The 23,229-nt window shown below is 36.0% G+C and overlaps 1 protein-coding gene across 8 annotated transcripts in view; it reads right to left on the bottom strand.

Moving 5' to 3' along the window:
* Herc1 (HECT and RLD domain containing E3 ubiquitin protein ligase family member 1) overlaps positions 1-23,229 on the bottom strand; it is a 172,436-nt gene that overhangs the window by 148,440 nt on the left and 767 nt on the right. The gene's annotated exons all lie outside the window — the stretch shown is intronic.

Raw genomic sequence — 23,229 nt, 5'->3', positions numbered from 1 at the left:
TGCAAACAAGAGTAAATGAGACATGTTAAAACAAGCTGTCACTCTAACAGGTGCAATTAATCAGAATGCAAACAAACTGTCAACACTTGCAGTTCACCTTAATTTTCAGTTGAGCTTTGGCCAGCACCCACAGGCTAGACTACAACAAAAGTGGATTCTCTAGAGCTGCGGGTCTGGACCCAATGGGTTCACATAACTGAATATGTAGGTTTCTGGGTGCACAACCACCAACATTTAATTTAAAATCAAATAAATAATAAATTCAAGGTATCTCTGGCAGTACTCACTCATACTGCATCACATGACCTCATTACACCCTGGTTCTAAACACACAACGTGTGAGCTTTACAATGTACACAGCCAAGCCACACAGTGTTGACCAACACTGCCTGAAATTCCAGACTAAGTTACAACTGCAATATTATTTACTGAACATACAAAGTTTTCTGCTCTTTGGAAATATAATGGCTTAATTACAGAAAACAAAGGATTTTAGAAGTTCCCTAAATATCATTTCCCAGCTTATAAGTATAAAGTTAGTATATCTTAGAATTATATTGTATTAGAATATTTTATCTTAAAAATTGCTGTTTGAAGTTGCTGAATTGAGTTTTACAAATTAATAATGAATCAATTTTGGCTTGAGATTAGGACAGAATTTCCCACAATTTCTGAAATAACCTCAAAGATATTTTTGCCATTTTGAACATGTTAATGTGAGGATAAATGTTGAAAATAATTCACACTACCTTCAGTAGTAATTATTCAACCAAGTTTTGTATCCACCTCACAGTACACACAAATATGCTTTCATTTTTAATAGTAAAACCTATGTATAACAAAGAATTGTTTTATAACACATTTATGATTTGTTATCAGTAATGATTTGTATGGTTCTTAATATAGCTATATATCAGGGGTCATGTAAAAATTTCTCAGGAGGACTAGTGAGATGATTCAACAGGTAAAGGCCTGACCACCGAGTTCAATCTCCAGAATCCACATGATAGGAGAGAACTTACTTCACAAGCCATCCTCTGACCTCCACACAGAGTATCATGGCACACAAGCACACACATGAAACAAATGTATAAAAACTAAAGTAAATTTAAAAAAAAAAAGTTCACAAAGGAAGCTGCATGTCATAGAGTTTAAGAAGACCTGTTCTGAAAAAGTAAGAAAGTTAATGGTTCTTTTCACATTTGTTAACAAAAACAAAATATAAACCCTGGTTACTGTGATGATACAAAGAGTTTGCTATAAGGTTAGGGATGGTGATGCATACCTTTAATCCCTGAACTCAAAAGGCAAAGGCAGGTGAATCTCTGGGAGTTCAAGGTCAGCCTTATCTACATAGTGAGTTCCAAGCTACACTGTGAGACCCTGTCTCAAAAAAACAGAATTTGCTATAGGACTGGGAATGTAGGCAAATGCTACAGTATTTGCAAGGCCTTTGATTCAATCTTCAGCATCACAAAGTAAAACCTAGTTATAAATATTTTTGGCGTGATGATATACTATAGCTTTAACAGGACATAAAAGAGACTTTTTAGGAACCAACATTGAAATACCTCAAATGTACAAATTACATGTGTATATGTATATCTACACATATACATCTATGTATGTATATCTGTGTGTGTGTGTGTGTGTGTGTGTGTGTGTGTGTGTGTGTGTGTGTAATTTGATTTAAACAATCCAGGGACTAGAATCAAGGAAATCAGTGGATAGAAATATGGTTGAAACAAGACATTTTTGAACTGATAATTTGTTACAGATTTTATTTATTATTTTGGTGGAGAGGTACATATTGGGCATGTGAAAGTCATGAGGGCAGCTTTCAAGAGTCTGTTCTCTCCTTCTATCATGCTGATTCCCAATACTGAACTTGGGTCCTCAGGTTTGGTGGCAAGTGACTTTACCCAACAAGCCATCTTGTTAGCCTTTAAAAAAACAAACAAACAAACAACAACAACAACAAAAAACAAAAACAAAAAACAGGCTCTCATGTACCTCAAGCTGGCCTCGAATATGCATATACGATACAGCTGAGGATGACACTGAACTCTGGATCCTACTGATGCTGTCTCTCAAATGCTAGCCATCACATTTGGACTGAGTTGATAATTCTTGAAGCTCAAAATTGGTATGTTAAAAGTTCTTTATTCTATTTTCTAAACTTTTATATCAACATATGCTGTGGGAGCTCCTTCCACTCCTTCAGCCAATAGCCTTTAAGATACCAGCCCACTTGGGTGTGGTGTCTTATACTATAAATGCAGCTGTAAAGCCTGCTCTCTCTCTCTCTCCCCACCCCCCTTACCCCCCAACACGTGCTTCCAGCTGCTAGACTCTGTTCCTGGACTGTGATCAAGGACAGTGATCTGTGAGTCTCCCCTAAATAAATAACACTTTATTTTATTTAATTCTGAACTAGTGTAAGATTATGTTGTAACTTCTGTCATCATTTTGTGCCTGAACATGGGGACCAATCCACACTTTTTAGGCTCAGTTCACCAGCCGCATGGCGCATTGGGCACTGACTCTCCTGCCCACGGCTCTCATTGGCCCTCAGATGCAACAGGCTGTTGATCAACGCTCTGCAGTTCGCGACCCACACACTGCCTCTCTGTGCGTTACACACCAGGCCACACACTGCTCCCTACGATTCCTGTAGTGTATACAGTCTACAACTTGCACTGACAGAAAATTTTGGGTTTTCTTTTTTTTTTCCTGGGCCCCAACTCTTGGAATCATTTGATCACCTTAATAACTGCTCTTAATATCTTTTAAAAAGCGTATTTTTCAGTACCTAATTAAACAACACATGCTGTTCACTGCTGCTAGTGTCTCTCTGCCATGTATCTGTAACTGCTGTTACACCATGTATCATCTGCTGGCTGATAACAATTATTACACCTACTCCAATTCATTCTAATTACAACAGGTAAGATCTGAAAAACTACAAAAAATGACTGATAACATCAAGGAGTTCAATAATCATTTTGCTTATATTATGGAAGGTATTGTGTGAGACAGGTTATTTTCTTTCCCTTTATTTGACTCTAGGAATTAGCTGTTTTCAATATTATCTCATTAAGAAAGTAGTTCAAGACTAAGGAGAGAAATAGCATCAATTTGACAAAATTATCTGAAAGAATTTTTACTGTTGAATCTAACTATTGAACTCTGTTAAAAAGTTGTGATATGTCCAAGGATGAGATATTACAGGAAATTCAGACTTTAAAAAAAGTCAATAGTAAAGAGAATTGAAAAGATTGAGGAATTTATTGAAATTGATAAGCAGGGACAGAAAGTACAAGGACAGGATTTAGCCTCATCAGTACATGCCAGACCCCAGGATGACTTACACAGAGTTACAACTGCATATTCAGTAATTTCCACAGAAAGACCATCTGGCACAAAGTACCCTAAGGTAGTAAAAAATATGCATGTAAACCAATACATATGAGCGATCTAAAAGAAATAAAACAAGCAATACTTTCTTATGGGCTACATTGACCTTTTGTCAGGGAAATGGTGAAAACATGGGCTTCAAGCACTAAGGCTACTCCACACAACTGGCTTTAATTAATCTCAGTGGTCCTAGAAAATGGAGCTCAGCTGCTTTTGAAGTGTTATTGGAGAGAAACAGCAAAAATTTTAGAGCAATAGGGGAAAGCAAAAGGATTTGAGACGTCCAAAAATCAAATTTTTGGCAAAGGTCATTACTCTGAAACTCAGGAACAGGCTCAAACGACGAACGCACCTTGTCCCTGTGCAGCACAGCAGCTTTAAATGCTTGGAACTAGGAAGGAGGACTGAGTCATATATTAGGGTTAAATAGGGCCAAAGAACCCTTTACTGACTTCTTACAAAGATTAACTAAGGCTGTACAAATAAGAGTGACAGATCCTGAAGCTAGACGTGTACTAATTGAATCCTTGGCTTTTGAAAATGCCAACTTAAAATGTAAGAAGATCCTTGGGCCTTTAAGGTTAGATTAGCACCCAAAGATGAATGGATCTTGCATACAATGAATGTTGAAACATTTGACTATAGTACTGAAGCTTGGGTAGGAGAAGCAATTTCTAATGGTATGAGGAGACACCAAAATGTCAAATATTTTAATTGTGGAAGAATAGGACATCTAAGAAGGGATTGTAGACAAAGAATTCCTAGGAATAATATCTCCTGTAGAAATGGCAAGAATAGAAGAACTCAGCCATCTGGTATATGTAGGAGGTGTGGCAAAGGTCAACATTGGACCAATGAATGTAGGTTGATAAAAAAGAGACAAGGCAACCCGATATGACTGAAAAACTCCTTGGGGGGCCTTTTGCAGGCCCTGATGACAAACAAGGCCCAGTCATTCCCAGTCACTGTGGACAACAGGTCTCACCAGGAAAATTAAACAATCCAGTGTCTACTGTTAATTAAAAAAAAAAAAAACAAAAACCACCCTGTTCTGGATGGTGGAACAGACCTATAGAATGAATCAAAAAAACTCCAGCAGGAAATAGAAAACATATATTTTGGCAGACTTTTATAAATTATAAATGATCAAAAACCAAAGCTAAGAGTGCATATAAATGACATTAAAATTGAGGGATTCTAGACACAAGTGTGGATGTGACTCCTGGCATCCAGATTGGCCTCTTTAAGAGGCAGATACCCAATTCCTAGGAATTGGAACCCTATCTCAAGTAAAACAAAGCAAGAGGTGGGTTGAATGCATAAGGCCAGAAGAACAGAAAGGAAGGCTGAGGCCATATGTAGCTTATATTGCAGTGAATTTATGGGGCCATGGCCTATTGCAGCAATGAAATACCCAGGTTAACATTCCTGCAGTCCCCAAAACTCAAGTTTCTGGGAGAGATATTATAAAATATTGCAAACAAAGGTCACCAGCCGTTCAGGCTGTAAAAGAACACAACCAGCAAACCTTCTGAGGTACAAACAGCCTTGCCTTTAAAATGGTTAACTGAGAAACCCATATGGGTTAAACTGTAAGCTTTAGAACAGCTGGTACAGAAGCAACTAGATGCTCACCATATTGAAGAATCAATCAGCCCTTGGAATTCTCCTGTATTTGTTGTTAAAAAGAAATCTGGAAAATGGAGAATGGTGACAAATCTAAGAGCTGTCAACAAGGTTATCCAACCTATGAGACCTCTACAGTCTGGAATTCCTCTGCCTTCTCCATTACCAAAAGGATGGCCTCTTATAGTTATTGATTTAAAGGATTGTTTCTCCACTATACCTTTAGAAGAATAAAAAATATGCTTTCACGGTACCTACTTATAATTCTCAGCCTACTAAGAGATATCAGTGAACCGTCCTCCCACAGGGAATACTCAATAGTACCAACCCGTGCAAATACTTTGTAAATCAGCCATTGGAAATAATACACAAGCAATTTCTTAATTTACCATTACATGGACACAGTTTTGTTATGACTCAAATGCAGATACTTTAGAAAGAATGTTTGAAGTAAAAAAAAAAAAAGGTTTTGCCCAAATGGGGATTTTAAATTGCTCCTGAAAAAAAGCAAAGAAGAGATTCTGTCAATAACCCAGGTTACAAAACAGGTTTATAGAAAATTAGAACACAAAAGGCACAAATTAGGACAGACCAATTGCAGACTCTTACAGACTTTCAAAAATTGTTAAGAGATTATTTCCCGTCTACAACTAGATGTTAAGATAACACCTGACCTAATAGTTCATTTAAACAAAACCTTAGATGGTGACAAAGACAAACAGTCCCAGAAAATTAACAGCTGAAGAAGAAAAAAACTGATGGTCATTGAAGAGAAATTACAGGAGGCACATGTAGATAGAATGAATCCAAATCTTAATTGTATTCTTGTCATATTGCCTTCCGGAATTTTCCCTACAGGAATTTTAATGCAGAGGGAAGATATTACCTTAGAATGGATCTTTTTACCACATAAACCAAGTAAAAAATTAAAAACTTATGTGGAAAAGGTCTCTGAATAATTATAAAAGGAAAATTGAGACTTCATCAACTAGCAGTTATAGACCCAGCAGAGATTATACTTCCTTTTACTGCTGATGAAATTGAAAAAAATTATGTGAAGACAATGAATCTTAGCAAAGAGCTTGTGCTAATTGTGGGCGAGAAATTAATAGCAATCATCCCAAAAGTCATAGAATTAACCTTATAAAGAGAACTACTTGGATTTTTCCCTGAATTGTACGTGATTCTCCAATAACTGGAACCTTTACATTTTATACAGATGCAAATAAATCAGGAAAGGCAAGTTACAAATAAGAAGAATTGAGTAAGGTAGAACAAAGCCCTTATAATTTTGTCCAAAAGGCAGAATTATATACTATTCTCATGGTACTAAGGGATTTTGAAGAACCTCTCAATATAGTTACTGATTCACAATATGCAGAAAGAGTTGTCTTGTATATTGAAACTGCTGAATTTATACCAGGTGATACAGAATTGACTTCATTATTCATTGAGGTTCAAGATATACTCAGGAATAGGCTTTGTCCAATATACATAACATAGATCCGATCCCATATGGGTCTGCCAGGTCCTCTACCACAAGGTAATGCAGAAATCAATCGGTTATTGATTGGAAGTGTGCTGAAGGCCTCAGAATTTCTTAAGAAACATCATGTCAATAGCAAAGGTTTAAAGACAAGAGTTTTCTATTATATGGCAACAAGCTAAGGAGATTAAAGAAATGTCCTGCTTGCTCTTTCTATAACAAAACACCATTACCTGTAGTAAGTAACCCAAAGGGTACTCAAAGGAATGAGATCTGGCAGCTGAATGTGTTCCACTTTACAGAATTTGGAAAATTAAAATATGTACACCACACCATTGACACTTATTCAGGTTTTCAATGGGCAACTGCCTTGAGCTCAGAAAAGGCTGATTAAGTAATCACACATTTATTAGAAGTAATGGCCATCATGGGTATACCTGCACAAATAAAGACATACAATGGTCCAGCATATGTGTCTAAGAAAATGAAACCGTTTTTTGCTTATTATAATATAAAACATATTACAGGTATAGCAAATAATCCTACAGGTAAGGCAATTATAGGAAGATCAAACTGAACTATAAAGGATTATATTAAACAAACAGAAAAAGATAGAAAATATCCCTAGAAATAGATTACATAATGTTTTATTAACCTTCAATTTTTTTAATGCTAATAAGAAAGGGACAACAGCAGCAGACAGACACTGGATAATAGAAAAATCTTTGAATTAAATCAGCCAGATTATTTTGAGGATAACCTCACAATGGAAGCCAGGAGATGTGCAACATTGGGGAAGGGGTTTTGCTCTTGTTTCTATAAGAGAAGAAAAGTTATGGATACCATCAACATTAATAAAGATTCTATTTGAAAAAGAAAAATCTCTTAAGAAAGAGAAATGACGGCTCATCCACAGAGGTGAAAATCATACTGGTGGTAAGGAAACCTCATAAGGGCTGGGGCAGAGTTCTGTTCTTGTCTTTGCAGGAAAATATTTATCTTCAAAGAGTGGAGAGACCTTGAACATCTTAATGACTTATGATAAAAAGACAGCTATCCAGAAAGAATCAACAAGCAAAGAGAAATCTGCCTTATGATACTGTATTATCTGCATGGTAAAATTTGATTATTTGGACACACATCTCTACTTAAAAATAAGAGCTGGCTTTGGAGTTGGACAATGGCTATTCTTCTCTAAATCCAAGCATGTTGTTAAAAGAAAAATTCAGAATTTCTGTCTTCTGTCAGGAATCATCTGGTATAGGACAAAAAGCAGATAGATTTTTAAGGAAATAATTTACTTTTCTCCATGTCCATTTTGTTTATATCGTATCTTTCATTGAATATATGTCTATATGAGTAATGCTTAAGTTTTCCACAATGAACGGTAGATTTTTCTGCAGTAATCTTTGATGATTCCAGGAAGAATATGGGGCCCCACAACAACTCCACCTGGTTGATATGATGGTATGATGCTGATAACGCTACTATGAGACCAGTTTTTGGGTACCAGCTGTGGAAATGGTGCACCTTCTTTACAATGTTCTAGCTAAAACTCCAAATAAGAACTTCAAAACAAACAAACCAGCAAAAAGACCCTATCAACTACTCAGAGACCATTTGTAATTATACAAAACTGCAATCTTTAAACTTAACCATCATTTTACTTTTACAGGATTCCATAGGAAAAAAAATTGCCCACATGACAGCAGGAAGCAATTCTAGAAAGCGACATCCCCTCTCCCAACAAAGTTTGTCCTCATGGTTAGAGACAACATTTAGGGGTTGATTATTACTTACATAGGGTTGGGAGTTGGGGTGGAAATTATGCAAGCCTAGAGATCTCAAAAAAAAGGGGGAAAGATTGAATGGAATAGATAAATTAGTGTGAACTTATTCACACTAATAATAATAATAATAATAAATGAGCAATAGAGTGAATACTTGTGAGTTATTATTTATGGACAATTTACAAGTATAGTTCCTTGTATATTGATACAAATTCAAATTGCATTTGTTATTTCTCTTTACAATATTTGTAAACCTATGCAAAGTTATTTTGTCATACTGTATGCATGCATGTTTCTACCTCTGTTTAATACATTCTGTATATTGATACAATTTAAGGACATATTTATTATATTGCATTATATATTTCTACCTCTGATTAAGGTATTTATTTATACATTGTTTACATTTTGATGTCATTGTCCTCCTTTACTGCACAGTTGTTTAAAGATTGTTTAATATTCTGATATGAGATATTAATCTTTAAGTTATATAGGTATTAAATATTAAAGGTCAATAGTCATTCATGTTTGTTATACTTTCAGTCAGACTAATTAGCTTCTTTAGATAGAGATTGTACTCTGCATAGATAGGTAACCTTCGACCACTTCAAAGATCTGCGGAACTTGGCATTTAAATAATTTATGATTCTGTTGACGTGAGACATGATTACTCCTGGCAGCACCGATCTATTCCTGAGAGAGCATTGCACATGAAAGACACTTCACTTGGAGTTTGACTTCTTCTTGGCACAACAGGCCTTTGGGCAAGAAACTGCCCATGCCTCACCACTGACAAAGTGCATGATGTTCAGACTGGACAAGCAGGATACAAGAAAAAAGACTATCAAATTTTGCCAAGACAGGTTAAGACCATTTTGAAAATTTTCCTGCCTCTGAAAATGATCTGTCAATTACTACAGACCACAGCCAAAGTTGGTTGTTTCAACATTGCAAATGAGACTTTGAGTGATTGCTCAGGCAGCTAGTAGTCTCTGTCATCTACTGTACATTTTGGAAGCAGCTTGATTGCGCTTCCTGACTATTCAAGTAACATTATCTCCCTTCTCAGTCCTTGAATGGGGTTGAAGATTAGATAGTCACAGTTACTGTCTTTTTATGATCTTGCCAAGCCATTTCCAATACAACACTTAAACTCCTTAGGATAGAATGTTTATTAAAACATTTAGCATATGTTTCTTACTTAATATTGTTTATGCTGACTGTAATTCTAATCTTATACTTGATATCTGTTCCTAGTGTATACAGTTTTGTATTGGGTTTAAAACTCTCTTATTTAAACAAAGGGGGAAGTGCTGTGGGAGCCCCTTCAGCTCCTTCACCCAATAGCCTTTAAGATACCAGCCCACTTGGGCATGGTCTCTTATACTATAAACGCAGCTGTAAAGCCTGCGCTCTTTCTCTTGCTTCCAGCTCGTTTCCGGCTGCTAAACTCAGTTTCTGTTCCCCGTTTGTGCAGAGGACTGTGATCTAGGACAGTGATCTATGAGTCTCCCCTAAATAAATAACCCTTTATTATATTTAATTCTGAACTATGAAACACATGCTTAAAATATTCTGTTTTTGAAGATTTGTTTATTTTCCTTTTATGTACACTTGTGAGTGGCTTCATGTATGTATACTTCCCATGTGTAGTATGTCTATGGCCTGTAGAGAGCAGGGGAGAGATGCCCCTGAAACTGGAGTTACAGGTGGTTGTAAGTCATCTCATGGGTGCTGGGAACCAAACTAGATTCTCTGGAAAAGCAGCAAATGCTTTTTAACTGCTGAGCCATCTATCTAGGCCCGAAATAATCTTTTTTGTTAAGTTTGTTTAGTTTTTCAAGACTTGGCTGTTCTGAAACTCATTCTATAGACCAGGCTGGTCTCAAACTCACAGAGATCAACCTGCCTCTGCCTCCACAGTGCTGGGATTTGAGGCATGGACCACCACTACACAGTTTTGTTTTGTTTTTTTAAGATAGAATGCTGCCTGGGAATTGAACTAGCTGCCTAGTACTGAATGAATATAATCTCTACATATTTTCAAAAGAGAGAAACTCATAGTCAGACAAAAGTGGCCATCTAATCATATTATAGTTAAAGTACTATTTTTAAAAATCATCTGAGGAAAGAGGTGAAGGTAGAACACTTACCTAATACGTCCAAAGTCCTTGGTTTTATCTAGAGCTTTAAGAAAAAAAATCTCTTTGACAAGACGCTCACCAGCAATCCACTTGCTAAACCTGCCTATATAATTCCTATTACTTACAACTTCTTTAACAGCATGCTGACCAAAAGCTTTCTGTGAAGAAAGGTTCAAATTATTTTTTTAATTACTTACTAAAACAACATTCACAGAAAAGACAGTGCAGATTTGCAAACAATATTGCAGTCACTATTACTTTCTTGTACTATGGGCCATTAGTACTTCTGGAATTTATCATCATCAGGTTTATGGCATAAGACTCGAGTGCACTGAGCTCATAAGCAACTAGTTTTATCTTGTGTACAAAAACCAAGTCGTGCCTGCTCACTCTGAAATAAGGAGTCAATCCAAAAGATAGCAGACAAGTGGGAGATAGTGATTAAAAAGTAGTAAAAGAAAGCATAAGAAAATAAAATAGCTTTGAAAGAACAGAAAGGCATCTAAAAATAATAGATAAGAATACAAAATACTCAGCAATTAAAATTTTGGAAAACAAAGTCATGTCTTGTTGGTAACCAAGTACTTTAAAGCTAAGTGCTTCTATGAAATTCCTATCTTACTTTATTCCTCTATTTTGCATACCTTCTCACTATCTCAGAATAATGTTAATGTAACCAAAACAATTGAAGCTGCTTTCAAAATGCATAAACCAACATTTATGCCATCTCCCTACTCCCTTACATCTACTCACTAAGAAGCTACTAGACTGTCTTTTTCCAACTTCCAGGAACAGAAAGCTCTCAGCTCTATACAAACCCATAACATAATCAAAACCACTTTAATATTGCCACAGCCTATTAGACATTGTAGTTAAAACACTGTGGGCCAGGCACGGTAGTATCCACCTTTAATCCCAGCACTTCAAAGCAGAAGCCAGCAGCTCTTTGAAAGTTAAGATTATGAAATAAGTTCCAGGTCAGCCAGGGCTACAAATTGAGACCCGGACTCAAAATAATAATTTTAAAAAATAAAACACCAGTTTTAAAAATATTACAACAGTTCAGTTGTCAGTATTCAGTTTTATATCTAAATTATAACTCTTGTCTTAAAAATACCTTAAAAAATAGGCTTTAGGATGAAGAATGTAGCTTACAGGTAGAGCACCTGCCCAGCAAGACAAAAATCCCAACACTGGGGAAAAAACAAACAAGTAAAACCTAGACTTCCACTGTCACCCCTCCCTTTTTTTTTAAGAACATGCCAATGGAGCCAGGAGAGGTGCCTCAGAGATTAAAAGCACTGGAGTTCAGTTCCCAGCACCATACAACAAGCCAAGTATCCCGTGAATACCTGTAATTCCATCTCCTTGGAATCCTTCTGGCCACTGTGCATGAGTGCACCTGACACACTCACACATACTCTCAATAAACAAAACAAAAATAAAGGAACATGTTAATTACAACAGGCTATCTTGGCCCATTCAGCATACCAACTACCTTCTTGCTATCAAGTCAAATAACTTTCTAATAACCTTTTTTGTATTTGTTTGTTTGTTTGTTTGGAGGTAGAGACATATGCTGTGATACATGTGTATAGGTCAGAGAACAAGCAACAGGAGTCAGTTCTATACACAACTGGGTTCTACAAATGGAATACTATACTTGCAAGTAAGGGATTGTACCTAGTGACCTGCCTTGCTGGCCCAATCACTTACTGAAAAGCTCAAAACTGCAAAGACAACAATGCAGAAGTCCACCACTCACACTCTAGCAGTGTCCCAGAGAAAGAGTAAGGTCCTGGCTCTGGCTGAGAGGTGAGGGGATTAAGCAACTCAACACTCCCAGCAGCTCCCCCTCTAAAGAATTTTATCAAATATGAGAATAATTTCTGCCTGACTACCAGAAGTATTTTATAGAATAAAAAGCTAAAATTAGTGATGTGGGCATCCCCTCTGTGTGTTGCTTGTATTGGTCAATAAATAAAGAAACTGCCTTGGCCTGATAGGGCAAAACTTAAGTAGGCGGAGAAGACAGAACTGAATTCTGGGAGGAAGAAAGCAGAGTCAGAGAGAAGCCATGGATCCTCCGCCTGAGACAGATGCCAGCTAGAATTTTACCCAGTAAGCCACCACCATGTGGTGATACACAGATTAATAGAAATGGGTTAAATTAAGATGTAAGAATTAGCCAATAAGAGCTAGAGAGATGGCTAAGTGGTTAAGAGCATTGCCTGCTCTTCCAAAGGACCTGAGTTCAATTCCCAGCAACAACATGGGCTCACAACCATCTGTAATGAAGTCTGGTTCCCTCTTCTGGCCTGCAGGCATACACACAGACAGAATATTGTATACACAATAAATAAATAAATAATTTTTTTAAAAAAAAAGAATTAGCCAATAAGAAACTAATGAGCTAATGGGCCAAGCAGTGATTTAATTAATACAGTTTCTGTGTGGTTATTTTGGGATTAAGCTAGCCGGGTGGCTGGGACAAACAAGTGGCCCTCTCCTCTAACAACTTATATGAATTATTTTTCAGCTTGTCTCTGCTCTTAGACAGTTTTTTTTAACCTTGCCTGTTAGTGTTGAATTTCAAGGTCTACCAAGAAAACCTTGACATTTCAGAATCCACTGATGATAATTTTTCTGTAGCAAAACATGATCCTTTCACTAATTACTGTTCTATCCTAATACCTATTCCTTTTCTTGGCAAAACAACTAGACACATATTTTTCGAAATCAAACCAAATATGTAGACCCTAAAAATTGTATTACTATCAATTCTGAATTCCTCAACACCCATGTAAAAATGGTCCAACCCATAGGATACTACTTGAATGAGATTTCAGACCTCCAAAACCATCACCTGGAGGCAGCTATTTCTGTGACTTGCTTACCAGAATATCTGTGTCAACACTGATTTCACTGATGAGTTCTCAGTCAGCATCATTAACTAACTACCTGTGTTCTCTGTGTTCCAATTTCCTCATATGCAAAATAGTTTACAGATTTAAAGGAGTCTTAAATAACACACAGAAAAATGTTTAAAAAGTACAAGTTAGTTAAGTTACAGCTGCAAAAAGTAACAAATACACGTTAATTAGCTAGATTTAATCATTCTACAATAAATTTATACTTCAAAATTAAGCAATTTTCTCAATCTAAAAATAGTAAATTAAATTGCTCAGACTATTGCCTACATAAGTGTCCAATAAACAGCATTATAGTTTACATATGCAGCTGTCTACTCTCTACCATATTATTATTAAATTATACACATCTCTCCATCACTCTCCCTTACTTATTCTTTCCAAAAGAATTAAAAACTGTAAGAAAATAGAACTACAATTATCACTCAGGCTCACTTCCAGCCTTCAATCAATACTTTAAATCAAGAATTTAGAACGGTCAGGCAATGGTGGCACACACCTTAATCCTAGCACTCAGGAGGCTGAGGCAGGAGGATTTCTGTGAGTTCAAGGTCAGCCTGATCTACAGAATGAGTTCCAGGACTGGATCCATAGCTACTAAGAAACTCTGTCTTGAAAAACCAATGGGGGCGGGGGGAGAGAAGAAGAAAGAATTTAGAACATTGTCATTCTCAGCTGCAAAGCAGAAACCAATTTGGGCTACATACGACACTGTCTCAAAAGAAAAGATAAAATGGTATGTGTTAAGGAGGATATAGACACCCACTGGCTAAAATAATGTATCTTAGAATATTCATTACGGAAATTACTCAAAAAAATTTAAAGGCTCTTCCGGATATACAGTCCACAGAAGTAAAATCAGCACCTCCCAGAGATATCTAGATTCTCATGTGCACTACGATATTATCACAGTGGTCAAGACGTGGTGGTTTGAATGAGAATGGCCCCCATAGGCTCATATACTTGAATGCTTGGTCTTTAGATAGTAGAACTGTTTGAGAAGGATTAGGAAGTGTGGCCTTGTTAAAGAAGGTATGTCACTGGATGTGAACTTTGAGATTTTAAAAGTTCCTGCCATTCTCAGTACTCTCTCTGCTTCATGCCTGTGGATCAGAATGTAAGCTCTCAGCTACTGCTCCAGCACCATGCCTGCTTGCCTCCCTGCTGTCATGTTCACCACCATGATGATTCTGAACTCTCACCCTCTGGAACCATGGGCCTCAGTAAACTCTTGTATAAATTACCTTGGTTATGTTGTCTCTTCACAACAACAAAAAAGCAATTAAGACAATAGCTATCAACAGATGACTGAATAAAGAAATGAGATCTATACAGTGGCATATTTCAGTTGATTGTAAAAAAAAAAGAGAGAGAGAGAGAGAAAGAGAGATTCTTATAATCCCAGTAGTCAGGAGAATGAGGCAAGAGGATCACAAGTCTAAAACTGGCCTGGGTTACACAGTAATAGAAGATAAAGAGAGGGAGAAGTAAGATAGGAAAAGGGAAAGAGGAAGGAAAAAAGGAATGAAGAAAGCAAATTTGAAAAGATGGCTCACTCCTGTAACCTAGCACTAGGAAACCTGAAACAGATTTTGTGGTTTGCCCATGTTACACAAGAGACTGTCTCAAAAAGAAGAACCAAAGAGATGGTTCAATGAGTAGAAGTGCATACACAACATATCATGGCACACATCTCTAAGTCCAGCAGAACTCCTATGAGAGGAGGAGACCGGAGAATCGCCAGGCCAGCTAGCCTGAAGTATACAGTATACAGTGCAACCATAGAAACATGAGAGACCATGCCTCAAAACAAAGCAAATGGGAAGAAGCAACTCCTAAAGTTGTCCTCTGGCCTACCCCACAATACACATACACCATACATACATACATACATACATGCATACATATGTAAAATGGGTGTTTAAAATATTTACCTAAAATCATCATTTCACTAAAAATCATACAGTATACCTCAAATTTATACAATAAATAAGCCTGAAATGAAGGAAGGGGGGAATGAGAGCTGGGGATGGAATTCCATGGTATTGTGTCTACCTAACATGCACAAGACCTGGATTCAATCCACAGAACAGCAAATAAGTAAGAAAATAAGAAATAAAAGACACAAAAGGTTGGTGAAGACCGCTAATCACCAAAATCAAGTGTTATCTGAGGTCTGTATCAGCATCAAAGACATTTTAAGACCCCACCAGACAAATACTGGTTCTATTCACAATCAAGCACCTAGCACTTGTTTACCTGGGAACCATCAATCAATCATAAACCACTAAAATATAAGTTCCTTAAGTGCAAGAATGCACTGGCTAATTTGTCAGTGCTGGGGATCATACCCAGCACCTAGCATATGCTAGGCAAGCACTGAGCTACATCCTCAACCCTGACTTTTAATTAATGTGTTCCTAGCACCTGGAGCAGTATCCTTTCTGGCAAAGAACCTAAATCCCCAGTCTTACTTGCTACCCTGTGAAGGAGATGACTTTAGCTGTCCTAGTTCCATGGCATCAGTAAAATTTGATAGGACCATCTTAACCCTGAATTTTAAACTCTCAGTTTCATTTTAATATTGGTCTTCCTGGGGGGCTTGGAGTGGTTCACACTACTCTTACAGAGGACTGCGGTTCAGTTTCCAGAACCCACAACAAGAGGCTCACGTCTACCTCTCATTCCATCTCTAGGGGAATTCGGTGTCTCTAGCTATCTCAGGCACCTGCACTCATGCGCACATACCCACACACTCACATACACATATTTTTAAGTAACAAAAATAAATCTTTAAAAAAAATATTGGTCTTCTTGCTTACAGGAACTGTAACAAATTACAAATACTACCATTGCTGGTAAAAATAAGTCTTGGTACCAAAGATGTCAATATGTACTGCATGTGTTGTTCAAAATATCGTTAACTATCATGAAAAGTGAACCAATAATTATTATTTTAACAAATCTGAGAAGAAGAAAAGCTCTTTCTTCCAAATTCAGATATCTTTCGGGAACCACTTCAAGAGTTTTAGCATACAGGCATTATGAATCAATCTTAAATGAGAAGAGGCTCAAATAAGAAATCATGACTAGGCTAGAAATTATATTCTAATCAATTTCACCCACTTATAATAATTTATATGTAACAGTACAAGACTGGGGGATAATATATTTTTCAATCTATAACAATTCACTAAACCACAAGCCTTTCCACAATGATTACAAAGCATTTTTAATCATTTATCTCTGAAAAAATTAAAAAGACAATACATTCTATTGGTAAGCCTATAGCGAAAAAACTGCTTTCATAAAATTTCTGATAGAACATATATAAAGAAAAATGAAAATACTTAGCAAGACTACATAGGCATTAAACTTCTGACCCATCAATCCTACTTATAGAACTCTACTAAAAAGATATATCATTTACCTCTACTAACATAAAAATAGATATCTACAAGGTCATTTATAGAAACAAGTTTCTAACTGCAAAATACAGAAAACAACCATATGTTGTACACAGATGTAGCTGTATCTATACAGCCGGTTTAAAAAAAAAAAAGATACTCTAGAGGCAGGGTAGGCAGATCTCTGTGGTTCAAGGCCAGCATAGTCTGCCTACTCAGCAAGTTCAAGGCCAGCATAGTCTACACAGTCAAGGCCAGCATGGCCTATATATTAAGACCCTATTATTTAAAAAAGAATTTAAAAAAAAATCTAAAGTATGAAGATAATATATCTTCAAAAGAATGAACCATTGTGCAACATTTTCGGGATACATTACTGATAAGTGAAAAAATGCAAGAGATTATGATAAACTCTCCATGTTGAACGGAATAGAAAAGTTAGAGATATAGCTCAGTGAAAGTAGAAAAAAACCCAATGGCCATCAACTGAAACATAGATGAATAAAATGTTATATAAATATCATTTAGCCAAGGGGAAAAAACTAAAGCTATGCTACAGCATAATTGTACTTTGAACGAATTACACTAATTTAAAGAAACTAAGAACAAAAGACCACATATTATACAATTTCACCTACATGAAATACCCAGAACAGAATAAGCACATCCACATAGAAAGTAGAACAGAATACAGACTGGGAAGTGACTGCTAATGATCACAAGGTTTCTTTTGGGGATAATAAAATGTTCTAGAATTAGACAGTGGTGATAACAGGCACAACCTTAGGAATACACTTTTTTTAACTACATGACTGCAAAGTCCTGTAACCCAGTATTTAAAAGATCCATGAGGACCTCTAATTTAAGGCACAGGGAGACGTGTATGAAGAAGGAAGCAAGCAAGCAAGCACCTACACAACCCTGGCTTGCTCACTTTAAAAGGATGTATGTAGTATATGCCTGTTCCCAGCTATTCAGGAGATAGAGGCAGCTGAACCACTTGAGGCCAGGAATCTGAAACCTGGGCAACATACTAAGATTCTGTCTCAAAAGTAATGTATTAATTAATTAAATTAAAGGGTAAGTTTTATGGTATGTAGTTTATAAGTCAATTAAAAATTACATGAGAAAAAATGAATAAAAGAAAATGTAGGGGCCAGTGAGATGTCTCACCAGGTAAAAGTGCTTGCCACTAAGTCTGTTACCTAAGTTTGATCTCCGAAACTTACATCATGTAAGCAAAGAACCAATTCCAGGCTGTTCTGTGACTTCCATATGTGTACTGTGGGATGCAACACACACATTTAATTTTTTTAAATGTGCATAATCTGTTAACTTGGGTAAAATAATGGAGGAATAGATAAAAAGTAAATTTAAACTCTGGATACCTTAGTGGACATGGAAAAAGAGAAACAAAGATAGTGACATAGGATTAAAACAGTAGAAAGGAGGACAGAGTGATACTGAGTAATTGTTTTAAGCAGTAAAGTTTAACAGCAGTGGCATTTAGTAACTGTTTCACAAACCAAAACTAACAATAACACCCATGTATGATGATTCATACCTGTAGCCCCAGCACTCAAAAGGTGAGGCAAGAGAATACCACGTTTGAGCCCAAGGTGAAACACTTGAGAGTTCTTTTCTGAAATCATCATCATTCATAATAATTAGTTAACATCAACCAGGACTGAGAGAAATCAAAATAGAAAATAAAGAAGTCACAAAGGAACTGAAGTGCACTGCATAAAAGTAACAGAGCCACACTAAAGAAAGCAGGGAGTAAAACAGCTAACCTAAATAGCTAAGGCTAAAGATGATAACTGCACACGGAATCAATTTAGTGAATGCTTTTCATAAGTTAGCAAACTAACTACCTGATGGATGCTCCAAAAGTTAATAAATGTATGTTACTATACTGAGATCCAGGCTTCTGTCACAGAAACAAGATACAAATAAGGAATCAGGGAAGGTCAGAACAACCTTGTAGTTTTGGAAGAAAAGGTATTGATACAAATGCATGGTCTTTAATGTACAAAAAATAAATATAATTGCCCTTCAGTATCTTCAGGAAATAGGTTCCAAAGTAATCACCCCCTCCCTGGCAAATAAAATCTATTATTCTCTGGTCCCTTATAGTCAACTTCTTAAACTGTAAGCAGTAATTCCATAATGTAACTAAATTCTGGGGTGGTCAAAAGTCTAGCTACAATATAGGTTTCTGGACACAAGAATGAACCCAGTGAGTCTCTAGCAGCAGTCACCCTACTACATGCTGTACCATACTGAAGCCTTGGTTCTGTACATGTGCATGCCATGGCACCATGCAATGCCAGGGAGAAATGCCAGAAACACCATGGCTCAGATTGAGGCTACTATAAATTACGGATTGCAGTATTTTTACTATGCAAACAAAATGTTTCACTCATACAGAAATACAATAGTTGAATTACAGAAAATAAGACTTCCAATATTTTTATCAACATTCCTCAGCAGATAAGCATCAAGCTAATATATATCTGGATTGTTCTATGTTAGGACATTTGATTTTTAAAGTTGCTGGTTTGACTTTCACATAAAAATCATTAAATTTTGATTTCAAATTAGGACAGACTTTGCCAAATTTCTGAAATGGCTCTAAACATACTTCTGCAATTTTGTATTATGAATTTATGAGAAGCAGAAATATCAATGCTGTTGACCATAAAAGCAAAATATTGATCAATTCTAAAAAGTATTGGAAGAACCTCTATGTCCTGTAGTATCAAATATTCAGCCAAAGTTTAATTTCTTATATAAAAGTAAGTAAGCACACCTATTTCTCAATATTCAAATTTGTTTTCATCTTTAGTAAATCCATATGCATACAAATAGCTATTTTAAAATAAGTTTATGATTATCAATAAAACTTTCATTTGTATATTTACTTTATATAACTATATATTCAGGATTACATAAAAATTTGACAAAAGGTTAACCTGAATAAAAAAAAGGTTTGAGAAAACCTATATATCATATTTGCCCACAACCTACCCATAACATAAGAAATTACATCTAATACTTAATATAATACAAACAGTTACTTTACTTAGGGTAGGAGAGATGGCTCAGTAGCTAACAAGGCTTGTCACCAAGGCTTGCAACCTGAGTTTTGTTCCCTAGATCTACATAGTAGAAGAAGAAAATTAACTCTCACAAGTTGCCCTTTAATTACTACATACACAAACACAATACAAAAACATACAAACACAAGTACACGTATACAAACACACAAATAGATAAAAGTAATTTTTTTGCAGATATTTTCAATCATGCCAATTGAATCCATGGACGTGCAATCCTTACATAAGGAGAGTCAGCTTTTTAAATATACTTCCTAATTTATCCAAAGACCTAGGAATAAATATCCAAAGTTCAACTTTAAGTACTAGTCTCCAATAAAAGGTACCAGAACTCCCAGGAGAAGTGGTTGATCCCAGGACTGGGATAAGAAAACAGGCTGAATATTACTAGCCTGTGGAAGCAGAATGGAAAAAATATATTATTACTAACTTTTCAGTTTAACATACAAAATAATGGGGATTATTATGACACCCTCATATACATAACATACATAGTTTTTATTTGTTCCTCTCTCCTACAGGACTTTCCTGAGACAGGAAAAGGTGGAACTAGAAAAGCTCCCAGAGGCCAAAGCTGGAACAATGTGAGCAACATAATACTATTATATTGGATAACAGTCAGTAGAATCAAACAAATACCCACACCACCATACTAAAACAAATTAACAAATGAGTGGGGAAGGGGATTAATCCTTTATAGATGAAGTCCAATTCATAAATGTAAGAATGAGGGAAATACAAATACTTCCACAATGTATGCTACAAACAAGAGGAGAAAGTTTGAAAGAAAGTATCTCCTACAAGAAAATATATCAATACATCAACAAGAATACAAAGGGACAAAAAGTAACCTCACTTAGAATAATCTAGCAGAAGTCATCAGAACAAAGTAATTAAGGTTAAAATATCATTAGTAACTAGACACAACAACACCATGAGCCCCATAAAATGCACTGATACAGTCAAAACGTAATTTCAATCTAATCATGAGAAAACTATCAAATAAGCCAAAATGAGAGAATTTCTACAAAATCAATGACCAATACTCAAAAAGTCATGAGAAACTTAGCAATTAGCCAGGAGTGATACCTCTTAGCACCTGGATCCAGGCAGTCAGAGCTCTACGAGTTCAAGGCCAGTCTGGTCTACACAGTAAGACCAACCAAAACACAAAACAAAACAAAACAAACAAAAAACCCTCAAAAAACCAACAAAGCAAACAAATCAAGCCAGGCATGGTACTACACACCAGTATTCTCCATATCCTCAGCACCTTGGAGGTAGAAGCAGGAGGATCATGATGAGCTCATGGCAGTCTCAGCTAGAGTTAGAAGCAGCCTAAGCTGCATAAGATCCTGTCTCAAAAAGAAAAAATTAAAAATAAAGCCTAGAACCATCGCCTGTTTCAACCATCATACTTATTTGCTGATAGAGCGTCTCTGAAATTTAATATTCCCATTCATTTACAGGTCCAGCAGAAAAAAATTAAAACAATAACCAAAAGGGCATCTTTTAAGTACCTATTTCATTCTCCTTTCAGTTTAAAAAAAAAAACTACCTTAAGTGACTTTGCTAAATTTATAATCTCCTTTTTAAATGACTTAGTCAATAATTTCTATTCAAGATCTTGATAATATCTAGGAGGTATCCAAAACAAACTGCTTTATGGGTGCGTTAAGGCAAAGTTTTATATACAACTAAAAAAAAAAAAAAATCTGTTCAACTGTTTGCTCCTTTTATGGTTGTCTACCTACAGAATTTCAAGAGTTTGTTCATTATTTTATGAAACCGTATCTCCAATGTAGCCAAGACTGGCCTGGAAATCTTGCTCATTCTGCCTCTAACTCTAATTCAACTTTTGATTCAAAAGTATGCTTTTACTTAACACAATATTCACCTTATCCCAAAATACATCAACATTGTCATTTTTATTATAAAAAACCAAACTTAAATATCAGCTGTCCATTGCACCCAGTCATTTTTCTTAATATACCAAGGCTTTCACTATCCGCTATATGCAACTTCTACTAACCAGTACAGCCCAATCAACAACACATTCTCTGAAATCCACTTAAATAAAATAGTATTTTCATACATGTTTACATTAATGAGCAATTTAAGTGATGCATTTCCATTGCTTTCTCCTCCACACGCCACAAGCATGTCTGCACGGAGAAAACAGATGATCAAGAAATCAATGGATTAGTGTCACATGTAAATGACAAGACTGAAAATTTAGGAAGCAAGTGATAAGAACCATACAGGAAGCAAAATTTATAAAAGCTACTAATTACATCCATCCAATGATAACTGACAATCTATCCTATTTTTGAAAGATGCCAAGTTTCCAACCTCCCTAGATAACTTTCTGTCACAAAACCCTGTCATGTGATTTGGGGATAATATTATAATAATATATAATAGGTAGGGTTCTTTGCCCTACCTAATGTTGCTTCTTTCTCAAATAATATGACAAAATATTTTAGCTTATTTCTAAGATATACAAATGTGTGTACAGGTACAGAGGACAAACATGTATAACATTTGTGTGCATTTATGCACAATACAGGCACACAGGACATGCACTTTTGCTTGTATAAGCACACAGGTATGGAAACACATAATCAAAGGGACATCACCATCAATTTTTAAAAACTTTGAAGCTTAGTTTTCTTCTCATCGTAATTAATATTGCTTTTGCTTTACATAAATACTGGCCCAATTTAGAGGACTCATCACAAACAAAACCATAAAAATATTCAGGTATTAAATCCCAAAAGAAAAATATTAACATTTGATTTTTTTAAAGTCATTTGAGCAAAAATCATTTTGGAAGAAGGCATAATAAAAGATGGTGATGGCAGGGTACAGACAGTGATAATGAACAAGTAACCGGTTTAATCAAGTGGGCCAAAGGAATGACAAAACAAATCACTTTGGGAACACATATAAAATGAGGATGTACCATTCAAGGACAAACCAAGTACTATTAAAAACCAAACCGTAAAGGGCCTACTAGAAATATATCAAAATATTAATAGTGAAATGTTATCTCTCTGGAGATGGGTTGCTAATTCGTTGAAATTTATCACTCTTGTTATTTGATTACCTATATGCACCTTCAAAGTATTACAGACATTTCTGAAACTAATGCAAAAGCAGATTCTATCCTTATGCTCCACAGCTAATATACATATACAGACATACACACATACATACATGCACGCACACACGCACACACACACACAGCGCGTCTTTACATAACCTCCTGGGAGAGGTAAGAACCAAGCTTCTGTCCTCGTGTCTCCCG

Source organism: Myodes glareolus, chromosome 4, assembly GCF_982192425.1.
Source record: "Myodes glareolus chromosome 4, mMyoGla1.1, whole genome shotgun sequence".
Classification (NCBI taxonomy): domain Eukaryota; kingdom Metazoa; phylum Chordata; class Mammalia; order Rodentia; family Cricetidae; genus Myodes; species Myodes glareolus.
Note: the sequence above shows the minus strand (reverse complement) of the source record. Positions and strands in the feature narration are given on the sequence as shown.